We start from the raw sequence: 22636 nt of genomic DNA, 5'->3' as shown, positions 1-22636 counted from the left end.
AGCCTCACACTTCCAAGGGGCACTGGGAGAAAGAGAAGCAGCTCAGCTATGAAACAAGCTGAGTGGTTTCTTGGAGCTCCATGGAGATCACCCGTAGTGGCCTAGAAACCTGGACCGGGGAGCCAGGCTGCCCAGCTCTGGAGCCCAAATCCAGGCTGCAGGCAGTGAGCTGGGTCCCGGGAAAGATTCTGGAAGTCAGATTTAGGAGGGAAAACTTCCCCCAGCCTAGACTGAACGGCACCGAGGCGTATCCTGATCCTCCAAGATGGGATAGTCAAAGGAGACCGACCACTCCCCACTGTCCATAGGGAACAATGTTAGCTGTGCATGTGACCAAGGCATGCACAGCTCATGGGTAAACATTGATTGGTTGTGCACCAAAGGGCGGGCTTACCCCCTGTGGTAAGTGGTCTTGGAGAGGGATAAAAGGAGGGCAGTTGGCCCATAGGTGTGTGTATTGTAACATCTTATTCTGCTGAAAACATCTGATTGTATGCTGTTGCCCCTAGCAATAGGGAGGAGCCTTTTTAAAGGTTATTTATCATTGAGCAAATAAACATCATTGCCTCAAGAAGACTGCTTCATCTTGTGACCTACAGGGTTAGGCCAAACCTAGCCCCGTTCTCCGGCTGTCCAGGGAAGCACCTAACGTCTCCAAGCTCCGCCTTCCGCCAGCTACCGGTAGAGGCCTAGCTAGTGGCTAGTGGGGATTCGTCAGCACCACACAGGGGTGGTAAGGCAGTGCGTCGGCACATACAGAGCAGAACCGTGGTTCCAAACGCCACGGCCGGTTAGGAGTTTGGTGGTGGCAGCATAAACCCGCCCACAGCGCAGTGGGTGGAGTCAGTAACAGGCGGTTACTGACGGTAAGCGGGAATCCCCTATGTGGTCAGGCCTCGTGTGACTTGACCTTCCATTCTGTGCGCAGACAACAGGACGCGAAAGCGGCAAGTGCTTTCGTACGGTACCGTCCTGTCACAGAAATTGGTGGCAGCAGTGGGATATTCCCAGGCGGCTTTTCATCACCCGATAGGAGAAGCCGAGTTACTCAGGAGAGGAGTAACTGCAGCGCAGGAGAATGCACAATATGGCGGAATTCAGCGGAATGTCCAAGGGCGATCTGGAGATCGTGTGCCAGGAGAAGAATGTGGATATCCCTTTCAACGCGTCCAGAAGCGTCATGCAGGCGGCGCTCAGGAGCTGGGAGGAGTCCCATCGGGTGGAGGTGGAAAACACTGACGGCGTCAGCATCGCAGAGGACGGCCCAACAGTGGACCTTCGTACAGAACCGGTGAGATCCACAAGCCCCGCCCTCTATCACAGCAGCCATGTTTCCCAGCAATCCCTAGCAGGGCCAGGATCCCAACGTCCCAGGGGGGGCGGCCCATATACCCTAGCAGATCGACTAGCGGAATTGGGGGAAAGGGCAACGGAGCAAGAGCGCTTGATCATCATCCAGATGTGGCGTGATGAGCGGGCACCACAGGTCGTGGTACCCCGGGAGCAGTTGTCAGCTGGTGTGCACAGAACAGGACGAGTTCAGTTTGCCAAGTTTGCAGACAGTGATGGGGACATTGATGGACATTTGCAAGTTTTTGAAAGGACTTGTACACTACACGATCTACCCAAGTCAGAGTGGGTGAGACACCTAGTGCCCACTCTGCATGGAGAGGCCTTGGAGGCCTATCGAGGAGTGGCCACGGAGGACTGTGGGAACTACGACGAAGTCGCGAAGGCCCTCCTCCAGCGATTCTTCATCACTCCAGAGTCTTACAGGAAGAAGTTCAGAGACTTGCACAAGAATCCTAGCAGCACCCATGAGCAGTTCGCCACCCAGCTGCGGCAGTACGTGGTGAAGTGGGTGAAGGATTTGGAAGCCACTACGTGGGACGCACTGATCGACCTGATCTGCCGGGAGCAGTTCTACCGCAGGTGCGCCCCAGAAGTGAAGGAGTGGGTGCTAGATCGGGAGCCATCCAGCTTAAAGATGGCCGCCCAGTTAGCAGACAAATATGTGGCAATTCGGCCGCAGGGGCAGAAGCGCCCAACCAGCAGCCAGCCCCAAAAGACTGTACCACCAGGGGGACACCCCTCTTCAGCTCATCGCCCCCCAAAGCAAGCATCTTCCAACCCGGGTGCTTTTGGCCAGCAACCGCCCCGCAGTGCCCCTGCCAGTAATAGGAGGACATCGGAGCCACGCCTGGACAAAAAGTGCTATGGCTGTGGGAAGATCGGACATCTGAGGATGAACTGTCCTGCATCCCAAGCACCCCAGACTCGTGCCCCAAATCCGAGTGCTGGAGCCCGGATTGCTTGCTTAACCCGTGGAGATAAGCTTCCAGAGACTGTACCCCCTCCTGTCAGTCCGATGGAGTGTGGCGAGAAACAGGTGGACTCTACGGAAAGAGTCACCTGTATGGCTAAGAAGCCCCCACCAAATATGTGGCGGCACCTGCAGCCGGTCCAAGTGGGGTCCCTGCAGGGCGAAGGATTAAGAGACTCTGGGGCCTCCATAACTGTTGTAAGCCCCCACCTTGTCGATCCTGCTGCAGTACTGCAGGGTTGCACTGCAAAAGTTACAGTGGCCGATGGGCTAGAGCGAGAAGTGCCCATGGTCAGAGTCTACCTCGACTGGGGAGCTGGACAAGAGCTAAGAGATGTTGCCATAATGGATGGCCGCCCAACTGATGTCGTCTTGGGGAATGATCTCGTGGAGGAATCGTTACTGCCTTTGCAAACGCCATCACCCGGAGTCAAGCGGCCAGACTACAGTCTTCATCGTCTCTGCCAGCACAGCCCAGCCCAGAGGAAAAGACCACAGCGGCTGAACGACTGCCAACCACAGCGTCAGCCATCCCAGAGGAAAGGACCACAGCGGCCAGATCAGCACATCTGCCCCTTGCCTCTGGTGGGCCTACGTCCCCTAGCAACGCAGAGGGTTTCGGTTCCAGTTTATTGAATCCTGTGGGGGTGCCCAGTGATGCTCCTGTCCCTAGTGGTTTGCCAACTCCGGCGGTGAGTATGAGCGACTACCCCGACCCTACTATGACTGACCCCAACTTGACTGACCCCAATATTCCCCCTGTAGAGTGTCCAAACTTAGGAGAAAGTGAGGGCCGCAGGCAGGAGTTTAGGGAAGCTCAGCTCTCTGACCCATCCCTGGAAGGTATGAGGCGCCAAGCTGGCCGCGGCCTTGCTGGGATGGGGACAGGGAGTGTGACCTGGTGGAAACGGTTACTGTACCGGGTAGCCAAGGTAGAAAGGGATAGGCCAGTGCGGGAGCAAGTTCAACTGGTGGTTCCCAGGAGCTTTCGGGAGCAACTGATGTCAGTTGCCCACGAAATTCCTTTGGCGGGACACCAGGGGAGGGACCGAACACTGAGGCGCCTGACGCAGAACTTTTTTTGGCCCGGAGTGTCGGATGACGTCCGGACCTACTGTTAGTCCTGTGATGTATGCCAACGGCTTGGACGCCCCAGTGCTCGGGCTCCCCTGAGGTCTTTGCCAATAGTCGGGGAACCTTTCCAACGAGTGGCCGTGGACATAGTCGGTCCCCTACCTGTGCCCAGTAGATCGGGGAAGAGATACATCCTCACCGTGGTGGATTATGCTACCCGGTATCCAGAGGCTGTGGCTCTGTCCGCCATCACTGCGGAAAAGGTAGCGGACGCTCTGCTAGGCATATTTAGTAGAGTAGGGTTCCCCAGTGAGATCCTAACCGATCAAGGGACGCAGTTCATGAGTGATCTGGTCCAGTGTCTCTGGGCGAAGTGCGGAGTGCGCCAACTCCGCACTGCCCCCTATCATCCCCAGACTAACGGACTTTGCGAGAGATTCAATGGCACTCTGAAGCAGATGCTACGGGCATTTCTGACTTCGGAGGGGGGAGACTGGGAACGATACCTGCCGCACCTCCTGTTTGCGTATCGGGAGGTGCCGCAGGAGTCGACCGGGTTCTCACCCTTCGAGTTACTATATGGCCGCAGAGTCCGTGGACCTCTTGACCTGTTCCGGGAGTCTTGGGAGGGGGAGCTGATCCACCAGGATGAGTCCGTGGTGGAGTATGTGTTGAAGCTCAGAGATTGGTTAGAGAATCTCATGGGACTAGCGCAAGCGAATCTTGCGGAAGCACAGACCAAGCAGAAGACTTGGTATGACCAGGGCGCGCGTGTTCGGGTCTTTGGAGTAGGGCAAAAGGTGCTGGTTCTGGTGCCCACACATCAGAACAAGCTCCAGGCTGCCTGGGCGGGACCGTACACGGTCGCAAAACGCCTAAGCGACATCACCTACGTGGTGTCATTTGACAGCGAGGGTAGGAGACAGCGTACCTACCATATAAACATGTTGAAGGCATACCACAAGCGTGTGGAGTCGGTAGCCGCTGTGTGCTGCCTGCCGATGGAGGAACCAGGAACAGATCCCATTCCTGACCTCCTCGCGGATGCCAAGGGTGAGGGTGGTGTAGAGGAAGTTAGCTGGAGCAGTGAGCTTGGTAAGCCCAAGAGGGAGCAGCTGGAGTCAGTGCTGCAGTCCTTTGAGGCCCAGTTCAGCAGGAAGCCCGGCCTGACTTCCCTACGTGCCCATCATGTAGACACTGGTGAGCATAGGCCGATTCGGCAACCCGCGTATCGGGTCTCACCAGAGGCGCAGGCGAGTATCTACCAAGAGGTGCAGGAGATGTTAGCGCTAGGCGTAATCACGCGCTCCAACAGTCCCTGGGCCGCCTCCGTTGTACTGGTTCCCAAGAAGGACCGGACAACCAGGCTCTGCGTAGACTACCGCCGGTTGAACGAAGTGACCAAATCAGACGCCTATCCCCTACCCCGCATTGACGCACTGTTAGACGAGCTGGCTGGGGCGAAGTACATCTCTACGTTCGACCTGAGCAAGGGGTATTGGCAGATACCCATGACTCCTGAGGCTCAGGAACGGTCCGCCTTCATCACCTCCTTTGGCTTGTTTGAGTTCAAAACCATGCCATTCGGGATGAAGAATGCGCCAGCCACCTTCCAGAGTGTGGTCGATGACCTGCTGAAGGGGTTCAGAGAGTTCGCCCAGGCCTACTTGGATGATATTGCTGTCTTCAGCCGAACCTGGGAAGAGCACCTGGGGCATGTGGGGTTGGTGTTAGAGCGGATTCGGTGGGCAGGTCTGACCATCAGGGCAGACAAGTGCCAAATGGGGATGACAGAGGTACAGTACCTGGGGCACCGGGTGGGGGGAGGTAAGGTGAAGCCTGAACCAGCGAAGGTGGAGGCGATCCGCGACTGGCCCCGGCCCACAACCCAGAGACAGGTCCTGGCTTTCTTAGGGATCGCAGGGTACTACAGACGTTTTGTCCCTGACTTTAGTTCCGTGGCCAAACCCCTGACTGATCTGACTAAGAAGAAACTCCCCAAGATAGTTGACTGGACGACCGCATGCGTGTTGGCATTCCAGTCGTTGAAAACAGCTCTAGTACAAGCCCCAGTACTGATGGCGCCGGACTATAGTAAGAACTTTGTTGTACAGACTGATGCGTCACAGTACAGACTCGAGGCAGTACTGAGCCAGGAGGGGCCGGATGGACAGGAGCACCCTGTGGCCTATTTGAGCAGAAAGCTGCTACCGCGGGAGGTGGGGTATGCCACAATTGAAAAGGAGTGTTTGGCTATTGTTTGGGCTGTGAAGAAGCTTCAGCCCTATTTGTATGGCCGCCATTTTACGGTGGTAACGGACCACAATCCATTACGGTGGCTCCAGCACACCACGGGGGAAAACGGCAGACTGTTGCGGTGGAGCCTTGCTCTACAGGTTTATGACTTCCATATTATCCACAAGCAAGGCAAGGCTCATAGCAATGCAGATGGACTGTCACGTGAGGAGGAGCCTGAACCCCCAAAGAACTCCCGGTAACCTCATTAAGGACTGCGGGACCAGGGACCAAATTGTTGGGACATGGGTCCCTGGTTGACCCGCTTGAATCGGGGGGGAGGAGTGTGGCCGGAGAGGCCCCAGCCACGCGGGAAATGGCCGCCGCGGCACTGAAGGGGTTAACCCCTAGTGCCCGGCGCCATTTTAACAGACAATGGGCGCTGGAGTGTGCGCGCCGGGGGGAGACGGGGACTGCTGCAGCCGGGAGATCAGCTCCCGCTGCAGCCGTTGGATGTGCGCCGCCGGAGTCCGGGAGCTCCGCTCCCGGCAGCAGTGAGCACAGCCCCCGGGCGCACTGAGCTGTGTGTGCGCCGGGGGGGGAAGAAGGGTGAGCCGCTGCGGCTGGGAGCTCAGCTCCCGCTGCAGCGCGCTCTGGGTCTGCCTGTGCTGGGGGACGGGAGCTCCGCTCCCGGCGCCTCAGCACACTGGAGGCGGCCAGCCGCGGCAGCCGGAACGAACGTCCCGGGCTGCTGGGTGGCAGGGGGGGTGCGCCGCAGCCCGGCTCCCCGCCGGACGCTGCGGCGAGGCACCAGAGATCAGCGCCGCATACAGGGGACCGGGCTAGCCGGCCCCCTGCGCAGCGAGGCCACCAGAGTGCGCCGCTCATGGGGGACCGGGCTAGCCGGCTCCCTAGCGGCAGGGATGAGCAGGATGGTGAGCGCTGGGGTCCGGGAGCTACGCTCCCGGCACCTCAGCGCTGCAACAGACACAGAGCCACAGCGGCTGGGACAAGTGTCCCGGGCTGCTGGGCTTCGGAACAGGGGGGTGCGCCGCACTGTGCGGTGAGGCCACTGAGTAGTGCCACACTGGGGGGACAGGGAGAGCCAGCTCCCTGGACCCCAGTGGCAGGCAGGCTTGCTGGAGGATGGGGGAAGCCAGCCCCATACCTCCAGCACTGAGAGAGCCTAGCAGCCAGGCTGCAGGGCTAGGGAAGCACAGCGCTGAGCGCTGGGCACAGTAGTTAAAATCAAGACATTGTTTTAAATGTATAACATGTACAGTGTGATTTAAATGTGATGTATTTAAAGGTAAATTGCACTTACTTGGTTGTGTGTCCCAGGAGGGGGGAATCCATGGCTGTGCAGGCTGATGGATTCTCCCAGACCTTTTCCCCAAAAACGGAATGCTTTCCCATCCAGCCTCACACTTCCAAGGGGCACTGGGAGAAAGAGAAGCAGCTCAGCTATGAAACAAGCTGAGTGGTTTCTTGGAGCTCCATGGAGATCACCCGTAGTGGCCTAGAAACCTGGACCGGGGAGCCAGGCTGCCCAGCTCTGGAGCCCAAATCCAGGCTGCAGGCAGTGAGCTGGGTCCCGGGAAAGTTTCTGGAAGTCAGATTTAGGAGGGAAAACTTCCCCCAGCCTAGACTGAACGGCACCGAGGCGTATCCTGATCCTCCAAGATGGGATAGTCAAAGGAGACCGACCACTCCCCACTGTCCATAGGGAACAATGTTAGCTGTGCATGTGACCAAGGCATGCACAGCTCATGGGTAAACATTGATTGGTTGTGCACCAAAGGGCGGGCTTACCCCCTGTGGTAAGTGGTCTTGGAGAGGGATAAAAGGAGGGCAGTTGGCCCATAGGTGTGTGTATTGTAACATCTTATTCTGCTGAAAACATCTGATTGTATGCTGTTGCCCCTAGCAATAGGGAGGAGCCTTTTTAAAGGTTATTTATCATTGAGCAAATAAACATCATTGCCTCAAGAAGACTGCTTCATCTTGTGACCTACAGGGTTAGGCCAAACCTAGCCCCGTTCTCCGGCTGTCCAGGGAAGCACCTAACGTCTCCAAGCTCCGCCTTCCGCCAGCTACCGGTAGAGGCCTAGCTAGTGGCTAGTGGGGATTCGTCAGCACCACACAGGGGTGGTAAGGCAGTGCGTCGGCACATACAGAGCAGAACCGTGGTTCCAAACGCCACGGCCGGTTAGGAGTTTGGTGGTGGCAGCATAAACCCGCCCACAGCGCAGTGGGTGGAGTCAGTAACAGGCGGTTACTGACGGTAAGCGGGAATCCCCTATGTGGTCATGCCTCGTGTGACTTGACCTTCCATTCTGTGCGCAGACAACAGGACGCGAAAGCGGCAAGTGCTTTCGTACGGTACCGTCCTGTCACAGAAATTGGTGGCAGCAGTGGGATATTCCCAGGCGGCTTTTCATCACCCGATAGGAGAAGCCGAGTTACTCAGGAGAGGAGTAACTGCAGCGCAGGAGAATGCACAATATGGCGGAATTTAGCGGAATGTCCAAGGGCGATCTGGAGATCGTGTGCCAGGAGAAGAATGTGGATATCCCTTTCAACGCGTCCAGAAGCGTCATGCAGGCGGCGCTCAGGAGCTGGGAGGAGTCCCATCGGGTGGAGGTGGAAAACACTGACGGCGTCAGCATCGCAGAGGACGGCCCAACAGTGGACCTTCGTACAGAACCGGTGAGATCCACAAGCCCCGCCCTCTATCACAGCAGCCATGTTTCCCAGCAATCCCTAGCAGGGCCAGGATCCCAACGTCCCAGGGGGGGCGGCCCATATACCCTAGCAGATCGACTAGCGGAATTGGGGGAAAGGGCAACGGAGCAAGAGCGCTTGATCATCATCCAGATGTGGCGTGATGAGCGGGCACCACAGGTCGTGGTACCCCGGGAGCAGTTGTCAGCTGGTGTGCACAGAACAGGACGAGTTCAGTTTGCCAAGTTTGCAGACAGTGATGGGGACATTGATGGACATTTGCAAGTTTTTGAAAGGACTTGTACACTACACGATCTACCCAAGTCAGAGTGGGTGAGACACCTAGTGCCCACTCTGCATGGAGAGGCCTTGGAGGCCTATCGAGGAGTGGCCACGGAGGACTGTGGGAACTACGACGAAGTCGCGAAGGCCCTCCTCCAGCGATTCTTCATCACTCCAGAGTCTTACAGGAAGAAGTTCAGAGACTTGCACAAGAATCCTAGCAGCACCCATGAGCAGTTCGCCACCCAGCTGCGGCAGTACGTGGTGAAGTGGGTGAAGGATTTGGAAGCCACTACGTGGGACGCACTGATCGACCTGATCTGCCGGGAGCAGTTCTACCGCAGGTGCGCCCCAGAAGTGAAGGAGTGGGTGCTAGATCGGGAGCCATCCAGCTTAAAGATGGCCGCCCAGTTAGCAGACAAATATGTGGCAATTCGGCCGCAGGGGCAGAAGCGCCCAACCAGCAGCCAGCCCCAAAAGACTGTACCACCAGGGAGACACCCCTCTTCAGCTCATCGCCCCCCAAAGCAAGCATCTTCCAACCCGGGTGCTTTTGGCCAGCAACCGCCCCGCAGTGCCCCTGCCAGTAATAGGAGGACATCGGAGCCACGCCTGGACAAAAAGTGCTATGGCTGTGGGAAGATCGGACATCTGAGGATGAACTGTCCTGCATCCCAAGCACCCCAGACTCGTGCCCCAAATCTGAGTGCTGGAGCCCGGATTGCTTGCTTAACCCGTGGAGATAAGCTTCCAGAGACTGTACCCCCTCCTGTCAGTCCGATGGAGTGTGGCGAGAAACAGGTGGACTCTACGGAAAGAGTCACCTGTATGGCTAAGAAGCCCCCACCAAATATGTGGCGGCACCTGCAGCCGGTCCAAGTGGGGTCCCTGCAGGGCGAAGGATTAAGAGACTCTGGGGCCTCCATAACTGTTGTAAGCCCCCACCTTGTCGATCCTGCTGCAGTACTGCAGGGTTGCACTGCAAAAGTTACAGTGGCCGATGGGCTAGAGCGAGAAGTGCCCATGGTCAGAGTCTACCTCGACTGGGGAGCTGGACAAGAGCTAAGAGATGTTGCCATAATGGATGGCCGCCCAACTGATGTCGTCTTGGGGAATGATCTCGTGGAGGAATCGTTACTGCCTTTGCAAACGCCATCACCCGGAGTCAAGCGGCCAGACTACAGTCTTCATCGTCTCTGCCAGCACAGCCCAGCCCAGAGGAAAAGACCACAGCGGCTGAACGACTGCCAACCACAGCGTCAGCCATCCCAGAGGAAAGGACCACAGCGGCCAGATCAGCACATCTGCCCCTTGCCTCTGGTGGGCCTACGTCCCCTAGCAACGCAGAGGGTTTCGGTTCCAGTTTATTGAATCCTGTGGGGGTGCCCAGTGATGCTCCTGTCCCTAGTGGTTTGCCAACTCCGGCGGTGAGTATGAGCGACTACCCCGGCCCTACTATGACTGACCCCAACTTGACTGACCCCAATATTCCCCCTGTAGAGTGTCCAAACTTAGGAGAAAGTGAGGGCCGCAGGCAGGAGTTTAGGGAAGCTCAGCTCTCTGACCCATCCCTGGAAGGTATGAGGCGCCAAGCTGGCCGCGGCCTTGCTGGGATGGGGACAGGGAGTGTGACCTGGTGGAAACGGTTACTGTACCGGGTAGCCAAGGTAGAAAGGGATAGGCCAGTGCGGGAGCAAGTTCAACTGGTGGTTCCCAGGAGCTTTCGGGAGCAACTGATGTCAGTTGCCCACGAAATTCCTTTGGCGGGACACCAGGGGAGGGACCGAACACTGAGGCGCCTGACGCAGAACTTTTTTTGGCCCGGAGTGTCGGATGACGTCCGGACCTACTGTTAGTCCAGTGATGTATGCCAACGGCTTGGACGCCCCAGTGCTCGGGCTCCCCTGAGGTCTTTGCCAATAGTCGGGGAACCTTTCCAACGAGTGGCCGTGGACATAGTCGGTCCCCTACCTGTGCCCAGTAGATCGGGGAAGAGATACATCCTCACCGTGGTGGATTATGCTACCCGGTATCCAGAGGCTGTGGCTCTGTCCGCCATCACTGCGGAAAAGGTAGCGGACGCACTGCTAGGCATATTTAGTAGAGTAGGGTTCCCCAGTGAGATCCTAACCGATCAAGGGACGCAGTTCATGAGTGATCTGGTCCAGTGTCTCTGGGCGAAGTGCGGAGTGCGCCAACTCCGCACTGCCCCCTATCATCCCCAGACTAACGGACTTTGCGAGAGATTCAATGGCACTCTGAAGCAGATGCTACGGGCATTTCTGACTTCGGAGGGGGGAGACTGGGAACGATACCTGCCGCACCTCCTGTTTGCGTATCGGGAGGTGCCGCAGGAGTCGACCGGGTTCTCACCCTTCGAGTTACTATATGGCCGCAGAGTCCGTGGACCTCTTGACCTGTTCCGGGAGTCTTGGGAGGGGGAGCTGATCCACCAGGATGAGTCCGTGGTGGAGTATGTGTTGAAGCTCAGAGATTGGTTAGAGAATCTCATGGGACTAGCGCAAGCGAATCTTGCGGAAGCACAGACCAAGCAGAAGACTTGGTATGACCAGGGCGCGCGTGTTCGGGTCTTTGGAGTAGGGCAAAAGGTGCTGGTTCTGGTGCCCACACATCAGAACAAGCTCCAGGCTGCCTGGGCGGGACCGTACACGGTCGCAAAACGCCTAAGCGACATCACCTACGTGGTGTAATTTGACAGCGAGAGTAGGAGACAGCGTACCTACCATATAAACATGTTGAAGGCATACCACGAGCGTGTGGAGTCGGTAGCCGCTGTGTGCTGCCTGCCGATGGAGGAACCAGGAACAGATCCCATTCCTGACCTCCTCGCGGATGCCAAGGGTGAGGGTGGTGTAGAGGAAGTTAGCTGGAGCAGTGAGCTTGGTAACCCCAAGAGGGAGCAGCTGGAGTCAGTGCTGCAGTCCTTTGAGGCCCAGTTCAGCAGGAAGCCCGGCCTGACTTCCCTACGTGCCCATCATGTAGACACTGGTGAGCATAGGCCGATTCGGCAACCCGCGTATCGGGTCTCACCAGAGGCGCAGGCGAGTATCTACCAAGAGGTGCAGGAGATGTTAGCGCTAGGCGTAATCACGCGCTCCAACAGTCCCTGGGCCGCCTCCGTTGTACTGGTTCCCAAGAAGGACCGGACAACCAGGCTCTGCGTAGACTACCGCCGGTTGAACGAAGTGACCAAATCAGACGCCTATCCCCTACCCCGCATTGACGCACTGTTAGACGAGCTGGCTGGGGCGAAGTACATCTCTACGTTCGACCTGAGCAAGGGGTATTGGCAGATACCCATGACTCCTGAGGCTCAGGAACGGTCCGCCTTCATCACCTCCTTTGGCTTGTTTGAGTTCAAAACCATGCCATTCGGGATGAAGAATGCGCCAGCCACCTTCCAGAGTGTGGTCGATGACCTGCTGAAGGGGTTCAGAGAGTTCGCCCAGGCCTACTTGGATGATATTGCTGTCTTCAGCCGAACCTGGGAAGAGCACCTGGGGCATGTGGGGTTGGTGTTAGAGCGGATTCGGTGGGCAGGTCTGACCATCAGGGCAGACAAGTGCCAAATGGGGATGACAGAGGTACAGTACCTGGGGCACCGGGTGGGGGGAGGTAAGGTGAAGCCTGAACCAGCGAAGGTGGAGGCGATCCGCGACTGGCCCCGGCCCACAACCCAGAGACAGGTCCTGGCTTTCTTAGGGATCGCAGGGTACTACAGACGTTTTGTCCCTGACTTTAGTTCCGTGGCCAAACCCCTGACTGATCTGACTAAGAAGAAACTCCCCAAGATAGTTGACTGGACGACCGCATGCGTGTTGGCATTCCAGTCGTTGAAAACAGCTCTAGTACAAGCCCCAGTACTGATGGCGCCGGACTATAGTAAGAACTTTGTTGTACAGACTGATGCGTCACAGTACAGACTCGAGGCAGTACTGAGCCAGGAGGGGCCGGATGGACAAGAGCACCCTGTGGCCTATTTGAGCAGAAAGCTGCTACCGCGGGAGGTGGGTATGCCACAATTGAAAAGGAGTGTTTGGCTATTGTTTGGGCTGTGAAGAAGCTTCAGCCCTATTTGTATGGCCGCCATTTTACGGTGGTAACGGACCACAATCCATTACGGTGGCTCCAGCACACCACGGGGGAAAACGGCAGACTGTTGCGGTGGAGCCTTGCTCTACAGGTTTATGACTTCCATATTATCCACAAGCAAGGCAAGGCTCATAGCAATGCAGATGGACTGTCACGTCAGGAGGAGCCTGAACCCCCAAAGAACTCCCGGTAACCTCATTAAGGACTGCGGGACCAGGGACCAAATTGTTGGGACATGGGTCCCTGGTTGACCCGCTTGAATCGGGGGGGGAGGAGTGTGGCCGGAGAGGCCCCAGCAACGCGGGAAATGGCCGCCGCGGCACTGAAGGGGTTAACCCCTAGTGCCCGGCGCCATTTTAACAGACAATGGGCGCTGGAGTGTGCGCGCCGGGGGGAGACGGGGACTGCTGCAGCCGGGAGATCAGCTCCCGCTGCAGCCGTTGGATGTGCGCCGCCGGAGTCCGGGAGCTCCGCTCCCGGCAGCGGTGAGCACAGCCCCCGGGCGCACTGAGCTGTGTGTGCGCCGGGGGGGAAGAAGGGTGAGCCGCTGCGGCTGGGAGCTCAGCTCCCGCTGCAGCGCGCTCTGGGTCTGCCTGTGCTGGGGGACGGGAGCTCCACTCCCGGCGCCTCGGCACACTGGAGGTGGCCAGCCGCGGCAGCCGGAACGAACGTCCCGGGCTGCTGGGTGGCAGGGGGGGTGCGCCGCAGCCCGGCTCCCCGCCGGACGCTGCGGCGAGGCACCAGAGATCAGCGCCGCATACAGGGGACCGGGCTAGCCGGCCCCCTGCGCAGCGAGGCCACCAGAGTGTGCCGCTCATGGGGGACCGGGCTAGCCGGCTCCCTAGCGGCAGGGATGAGCAGGATGGTGAGCGCTGGGGTCCGGGAGCTACGCTCCCGGCACCTCAGCGCTGCAACAGACACAGAGCCACAGCGGCCGGGACAAGTGTCCCGGGCTGCTGGGCTTCGGAACAGGGGGGTGCGCTGCACTGTGCGGTGAGGCCACTGAGTAGTGCCACACTGGGGGGACAGGGAGAGCCAGCTCCCTGGACCCCAGTGGCAGGCAGGCAGGCTGGAGGATGGGGGAAGCCAGCCCCATACCTCCAGCACTGAGAGAGCCCTAGCAGCCAGGCTGCAGGGCTAGGGAAGCCCAGCGCTGAGCGCTGGGCACAGTAGTTAAAATCAAGACATTGTTTTAAATGTATAACATGTACAGTGTGATTTAAATGTGATGTATTTAAAGGTAAATTGCACTTACTTGGTTGTGTGTCCCAGGAGGGGGGAATCCATGGCTGTGCAGGCTGATGGATTCTCCCAGACCTTTTCCCCAAAAACGGAATGCTTTCCCATCCAGCCTCACACTTCCAAGGGGCACTGGGAGAAAGAGAAGCAGCTCAGCTATGAAACAAGCTGAGTGGTTTCTTGGAGCTCCATGGAGATCACCCGTAGTGGCCTAGAAACCTGGACCGGGGAGCCAGGCTGCCCAGCTCTGGAGCCCAAATCCAGGCTGCAGGCAGTGAGCTGGGTCCCGGGAAAGTTTCTGGAAGTCAGATTTAGGAGGGAAAACTTCCCCCAGCCTAGACTGAACGGCACCGAGGCGTATCCTGATCCTCCAAGATGGGATAGTCAAAGGAGACCGACCACTCCCCACTGTCCATAGGGAACAATGTTAGCTGTGCATGTGACCAAGGCATGCACAGCTCATGGGTAAACATTGATTGGTTGTGCACCAAAGGGCGGGCTTACCCCCTGTGGTAAGTGGTCTTGGAGAGGGATAAAAGGAGGGCAGTTGGCCCATAGGTGTGTGTATTGTAACATCTTATTCTGCTGAAAACATCTGATTGTATGCTGTTGCTCCTAGCAATAGGGAGGAGCCTTTTTAAAGGTTATTTATCATTGAGCAAATAAACATCATTGCCTCAAGAAGACTGCTTCATCTTGTGACCTACAGGGTTAGGCCAAACCTAGCCCCGTTCTCCGGCTGTCCAGGGAAGCACCTAACGTCTCCAAGCTCCGCCTTCCGCCAGCTACCGGTAGAGGCCTAGCTAGTGGCTAGTGGGGATTCGTCAGCACCACACAGGGGTGGTAAGGCAGTGCGTCGGCACATACAGAGCAGAACCGTGGTTCCAAACGCCACGGCCGGTTAGGAGTTTGGTGGTGGCAGCATAAACCCGCCCACAGCGCAGTGGGTGGAGTCAGTAACAGGCGGTTACTGACGGTAAGCGGGAATCCCCTATGTGGTCAGGCCTCGTGTGACTTGACCTTCCATTCTGTGCGCAGACAACGGGACGCGAAAGCGGCAAGTGCTTTCGTACGGTACCGTCCTGTCACACATGGTTATTAAGATATTTGTGTATGGGTAATTTGTTGCTTCACAGACACCTCTCCACTGCAGTGGTAATTTAATGGCCCATAACAGTGCCCTAGTTGTTTTCAGATTTAAAAACATTACCCCATATCTTATTATTTTACATTATAGACTCCTCTACATTACAATGATCAGATCAGATTATACCACATCACAGTGCCTTTTACCAATATAACATCACCTACACACAGTTCTCACTGAAAAAGTAATACCACACAATTCTGGCTGGGCAGTGAATCATACACAAATGCTCACAGCCAAATCAGTGTGGATTTTGGTAAGCAACTGTATAACTTCGTGCCAGGCACTCCCTAAGCCTCTGTGCCCCATAGCAATTGCACCCATTGCACCCACTATCGTTACGCCCATGTTTTTTATACTCACCAGCTGTACTGTCGTCAGTTTGTGGACAAGGCCTTGTCACTGCCTGAGTAGAAGGTCTCTTCTGTTCGCAGCTAAAAAAAAATGTAAGAAAAAGGTTAACAATGTACACATTTGCAAATGGCATTTCCTCAGCTAGGGATCCTCACACTCATCTGATTTTTGGCATTACATTTTTAGCGCTATTTAATCAGAAACATTTTTTTTTACTATAATTAAAGGACCTAACAATAATTTTGCACTGAATCAGGTTGGTATAGTTAAAAGGGAAAAATTTGTTTGATTACTCTCCACGTCGGCCTTGGGATGGAGGACAGTCAGTATCCTCGATGCATGTTCGTGGGTGGATTTTGGGTGGGATAATCTGCTTTTACTCCTTGTAAGATGTGTAGTGAACAGGTGCTGCACATCCTCCTCCAGTCCTCCACAACTCATGGAGCTCCTCTGCCATCTTGCCTTTCATGACACGCTTGACATCATTGAAACGCTTTTTAACGTTTTCTACACACCGATAGTAGGAGCTCAGAGTGTTGACTGCATCAGTAATAGCCTTCCACATTGCCTTCTTACCTGCATGGTGGTTCTGTGTGACTGACCTCCAAGAAGGCGCTCAAACACTGTCACCATTGTGTGCAACAGTGCAGAATTTTCAGTAAATGAGAGCGCACATTCCGGCTAGTACACATCTTACAAGGTAGTGACACATCATCCTCTTCCTCACCACCCTCCTCCTCAGTCGCAGGCTGGGGCTCAAAGACTTCCTACTCCTGGGTCTACTAGCTCTGCCTGAGTTGTTAGACAGTGGATCACTCTGTGGTCTGTCTAACAGAGGTACATATGAAATAAAAGTGCAGCTAATTAAAGAAGGAGTACTTTTATTAAATATAGAGAAGAATGTACAGTACAGTGTACAGCATGAACTTTACAAAGCTAAAATGCTCAGAGAATTACACAAAGTGGAAATTCACCATGGAGATGCAGCTTAAGCGGGAAAAGTTGTGGAAAGTCACAAATGAGCCAGGAGCAGACCCAAACCTAGTTGAAGTGGATAGAGCCATCGGGACGATAGGCTTGGCTGTGGAACAACATGTTTACTCCATTATCAGCGGGAAAGTGTCAGCCAAAGACATGTGGGCAGCTCTGCAAATGTCATATGAGGAAGAGGTCTGATGAGAAGAATAAACTTGAGGCGTTTGCTGTACGGGACAAAGTTAAGTGCATGAATGATTATATTGATAAAATACTGTCAATAGCTCAGCAGCTGGCATCTGTGGGTGCACAGGTGGATGACAAGGAAGTGGCGATGGTGATGTTACAAAATCTGACACCAGAAATAGATTTCCTGTTAGTAGCTTTGGAGACTAACGATACCAAGCTGACAACAGAAATTGTAATAGCCAAGCTGCTGCAGTTCCAAGAACGTATTCCTGTCGAGACACATGCTGAGGGTTCTGCCTTATTCACAAAAGGTACTAAGTCCAGAAGGATCACTTCACTGGAGTGTAGAAAAAAATCACGGGTAACATAAGTTTGAAATGAATCCAAAAAGTGCTTTATTGAAAAATACGGGTGGTAGGGTGTTGAAAACAACTTGGGTGCAGAATAAAACAAAACAAGGCAAACGTTCAGGAGACTTGATATGCAGATAAATTATTGTGCAGCTATTTGGCAGTACAGAATGCAAAGTAGAACTGCTAGGGGGTCCAATGCTTTAAATGAATGTAGACAAAAAGAATATCCAGAATAATAAATTGAACAAATGGAAAAATCTCTTACAGTTTGCAGGCTGATCAGGGAAGCAAGGTTTGCAGGCTGGGCTGTGAAACAACATGAACCAGGGAACACCAAACATAAACTGGAAACAGGAGAACAAGATACAGGAATCCTAGTGACTGGAATGAAACATTAATGATCAAGCAAAGCATGCTGGATATTGACAGGTTAAATAGGGCAGGATGCAGGTGTAGTCCATGCTAGAATTAGAATCCATTAACAGACGAACCACAAGACAGATTACAAAACAAGGTCTGGTGACCCCTAGTGGTAGGGAAACATATAGCAAGGAAACACAAGGTGATGCACAAGGCCTCAGATTGCAGACTGAGAAATTGCAGTGGACGCAGAAGAAGCGTGACATACCAAATGAGTCAGCATTGAATGTAGCAGATATTCACAAGAAGGATTGCTGGTATATGGACTCGGGGGCCATGAGGCATTTCAATTGTAATCAGGAATGGTTCAATTCACTGCCAGCATGTGATCCCATTACAGTAAAAGGGATTGGAGACAAAGTCCTTACTGCTTCAAAACTTGGGACAATCATAGTGCGTTTAAGAATTGAAGGTGAAACAGTTATTATGGACATCCAAGAAGTCTTGTTCGTGCCAGAATTGGGAAGCAATCTCATTGCTATAAGCGTCCTGGAGAAAAAGGGTTACAGAGTCCAGTTTGCAAAGGGCAAATGTATGGTGCAGAATGAGAAAGAGACTGCAATTGCTTTAGCAATCTGGTGCATCCAACTGTATGTCCTAGATACTGAGCAGTGTTCTGCAATGGCGACCTCTGATTCAAACCAGTCGTTGGAGCTGTGGCACAGGCGCCTAGGTCATCTGGGATATGACACCGTCCAGAAACTTCTTGATGAAATGGCAACTGGAATCACTGTGAGTAATACTGAGAGACCTGTGTGTGAGTGTTGTATAAAAGGAAAGCAGACTCACACCCCATGTCCTAAGTCTACTAGTAAAGCGGAAATACCACTAGCCCTAGTGTATACTGACGTATGTGGTCCGATGGAGATGGAATCAATGAGTGGCTACAGGTATTTTATAAAATTTATTGATGATGCCACAAGGATGACACATGTGTATTTCATGAAAGCTAAAAGTGAAGTTGTCAATAAAATTGTGGAATACAAGAACCTGGTGGATACTCAGACGGGTCTGAAATGAAAAGTCTTGAGATCCAACAATGGCGGCGAGTATGACAACAGAGTTTTAAACAGTTCCTGAAAAAATATGGCATACGGCATCAACTAACAATTGCTTACATGTCAACAATTGCTTACATGCCAAAACAAGACAGAGTGAGTGAGTGTGCAAATCGTACAATTATTGAGAAAGTACGGACTATGTTGAGTGACGCAGGCCTGGAGAAAAGCTTTTGGGTGGAAGCAGTGTCTACTGCAGTATATCTTAAAAACCGTGCACCCACAGTAGCTGTAAAAGGTAAAACGTTACTGGAGGCGGGGTCCAAGAAAAAGCCAGCTGTTAATAATCTCTGTGTCTTTGGCTGTAAAGCTTATGCACATATACCTAAGGAGAAAATATGGAAATTAGATCCAAAGTCAGTGGAATGTATTATGCTAGGATACTATGAAGAAAGCAAAGGATACAGGCTTTGGGACATTACAAACCAACGTCTTCCAAAGTCTAGAGATGTGGTGTTCCATGAGACAGCACCAATCACTGGAACAGTGGAACAAGAATCACAGCAACAATATGTATCACTGGATGTACAGGCAGCGGAAAGCGTGCCTGAAACTGAAAGAGTAAATGCGGAAACCCAAATAGGAAACAGGAGTTCCATGAGAAGCAATAAAGGTGTTCCATATAAAAGATACAGTGAGGAATATGCAAATATACCTTAATGCAAACCCCAAAATATACAGGAAGCAAAATCAAGTAGCAACTGGAAAGAATGGAAGTCAGCAATAGATACAGAGCTGTCAGCTCTGGATGATAACAGTACATGGGCTATAGTTGACAGGCCAAATAACCATAAGACAATCAAGAACAAGTGGGTCTTTTGCAGAAAGCTGAATGCGGGCAGGACTATTGCTCGTAATAAAGCCTGCCTTGTTGCTAAAGGATACACACAAAAATTTGGGATCGACTAAGGAGAGATCTTTTCGCCTGTCGCAAGGTACAGCACCTTGAGGTTATTCATTGATATTGCTACACTTCTTGATTTATTGTTATACCAATTAGACTTTGATTCTGCATTCCTAAATGGAGAGTTAATTGAGGAGATTTATATGGAACCACCTGAACATTATGACGAGAATATGTTTCACAAGTGAAAAGTTTGCTTCTTAAAGAAATCTTTGTATGACCTACAGCAAAGTGGTCATTGTTGGCATGTAAAGCTGGATGCTGTGCTGCTAGAGATGAACTTTGTTAGGTCAGAGACTGATCACTGCTTATATCACAAAACTATAGAAGAAAAGTGGTTCATCATAGTTGTGTATGTGGATGATCTATTGCTAGCAGGTCAAGAAGAGCACATTAGTGATGTAAAATAACAGCTGAACCAAAGATTCAAGCTAAAGGATTTAGGGCCTAATTCAGACCTGATTGGAGCGGCACAATTATTAGCTAATGGGCAAAACCATGTGCACTGGGCGTGTGTGTGTGTGTGTGTGTGTGTGTGTGGGGGCAGATATAACATGTGCAGAGAGAGTTAGATTTGGGTGGGTTATATTATTTCTGTGTAGGATAAATACCGGCTGCTTTATTTTTACACTGCAACTTAGATTTCAGTTTGAACACACCACACACGAATTTAACTCTCTCTGCACAATTGTATATCTGCCCCCCCCCCCCCCCCCCCCCGCAGTGCACTTGGTTTTTCCCATTAGTTAACAAATTTGCTGCTGCAGTCAAATCTGAATTAGGCCCTTAGGCCCTCCAAATCATTTGTTAGGCATGAGGATTGTACAAAACCTGAAAGACGGGACTGTTACAATTGATCAACAGACATATATTGAAGCAATACTTCGCAAGTATGGAATGTCTGATGCAAAACCAGTGAGCACTCCTATTGACAAAAGCATGAAGATGGTAAAGGCCATGTCACCAATCAACCAGGAGGAGATAGAGTAAATGAGAGAGGTTCCTTATAAAAATGCTGTTGGTAGCTTGATATATGCAAGTATTGGGACTCGCCCCAACATCACACATACAGTGAGCTTGGCAAGCCAGTTTGCAATTAACCCTGGGAGGCAACACTGGATTTCAGTCAAAAGAATCATGAGAAACCTGAAAGGTACAAGTTCATTAAAGTTGATGTTTACAAAGTCAAAAGGTACAACTTTTGAAGTTTTCTGTGATGCCGAATGGGGATCAAATGAGTATGAGCATCATTCCTACATGGGATACTTGTTTATTTTGGCAGGCACAGCCATCAGCTGGGCAAGCAGATAGCAACCCACTGTTGCCCTATCCACTACTGTGGCGGAGTACATGGCACTTACAGAAACTGCAAAAGAAGCTTTATGGATAAAGGAAACTTTGTGTGAGCTTAGCCTTCTTTACTACAGTGAGACTATCAACAAGGCGTGTGATAACAAGGGATCAATTGATTTGTCTTCCAGCACCAAGTATTGTGGACGGTCCAAACACATTGACAGTAGACATCACTTTATCTGTGAGTTAGTGGAAAACAAATTTGTCAATGTGGATTACATAGAAAGCGAGAGCAATGCTGCTATGTTGACAAAGGGACTGTCATCACACTTGTCTGTCTCCATTCCCAGCACTAGAGGCAACTTCCCTGCTCTAGTGTTTTCCCTCCTAGTGTTATCTCAATGCAGGAGGAGGTGCTTAGTGCACAGTCTGAGAGAGTTCTTCCTTGGAGAGACAACTGCATTGATGTGCAGCTACTGCTCTCCTGTGTGTGTGACCTTGTATACCCTGCAGCCACACCCTGTGTGCATGCAGCCGCATCCTGGGGGTCATTCTGAGTTGATCGCTCGCTTGCAGTTTTTAGCAGCCGTGCAAATGCTATGCCACGCCCACTGGGAGTGTATTTTAGCTAAGCGGAAGTGCGAACGAAGGGATCGCAGAGTGGCTACTAAATATTTTTGTGCAGTTTCTGAGTAGCTTCAGACCTACTCAGCGCTTGCGATCATTTCAGACTGTTCAGTTACTGTTTTGACGTCACAAACACCCCCTGCGTTCGCCCAGCCACGCCTGCGTTTTTACTGGCACGCCCTCATTTTTCCGAACACTCCCTGAAAACGGTCAGTGGACACCCAGAAACGCCCACTTCCTGTCAATCACTCTGCGGCCAGCAGTGCGACTGAAAAGCTTCGCTAGACCCTGTGTGAAACTACATTGTTCGTTGTAATAGAACGTGCGCATTGCGCCACATACGCATGCACAGAATTGCCGTTTTTTTGCCTCATCGCTGCGCTGCGAACGAATGCAGCTAACGATCCACTCGGAATGACCACTCTTGTGTGTACTAAATTGCTGTGTCACAACTGTACTGCTTCACATGTATACTGTGAGTTCATACTGCTGTAGAACATCTTCTATATACTACAAGCTGTAATCTCTGTTATCTGAATAAACCACTTATCCTAGTTAAGTGTCGTTGTGTGGACTAACATCCATATCCGACACCGCAACACTCTGCCAACATGAATGATATGATGCAAATCTATCTCCCTCAATACAAAACTCCTCCACTTCTCCACTGACTCCTTCCAAAACCTATCAAAGGACAAAATGGCTGAGGTGGGACTTACAGTATATAGGACTTGTGAAGCACAACTCAGGTGACTTTTGGTGACCAATGGATCACTTTCTTTTAAACCAAACAACTTGCATAATGTTACTCGCATTCCGGTTTGCGAGGCTCCCCTGTCAGAAATACCGCAATGTGGTCCCGGAAATGCATCCTATAACATAATGGAAGGTGTGGTACAAACTCACACAGAACTTGCAGTGAGTAGCACTCGCACCCTATTATGTTCCACCCTACAGCTCTTAGTATAGTGTTGTGTGAGCGATTTGGGACGGCATACCTCCCAACTTTTGAAATGCACAAAGAGGGACCTTAGCGCAGCATGCGTGAAAAGGGGGCATGGCCTATCTAAAAGGGGGTGTTGCCTTGAGGCAGAGCCGCGATCACGAGTCATGCCCCCTTTTACCATCACTGAGGGGGCATGCCCCTCTCCCACTGTCACCTGTGAATAGACGCTCTGTGCATGTGCACAGCACCTATTCACCATTGCTCTGCTAAGTAGAAAAGCAGTGACAGGAGCCTCCCAACTGCCCCCCCCCCCTACCCCCCCCCCACTGTGGGACACTGCAACCCGTGGGTGGGACAGGGGGAAAGTCCCACAAAAACCG

Source organism: Pseudophryne corroboree, chromosome 4 (assembly GCF_028390025.1).
Source record: "Pseudophryne corroboree isolate aPseCor3 chromosome 4, aPseCor3.hap2, whole genome shotgun sequence".
Lineage (NCBI taxonomy): Eukaryota > Metazoa > Chordata > Amphibia > Anura > Myobatrachidae > Pseudophryne > Pseudophryne corroboree.
The sequence above is the reverse complement of the archived record's forward strand: the minus strand, read 5'-3'. Positions refer to the sequence as shown.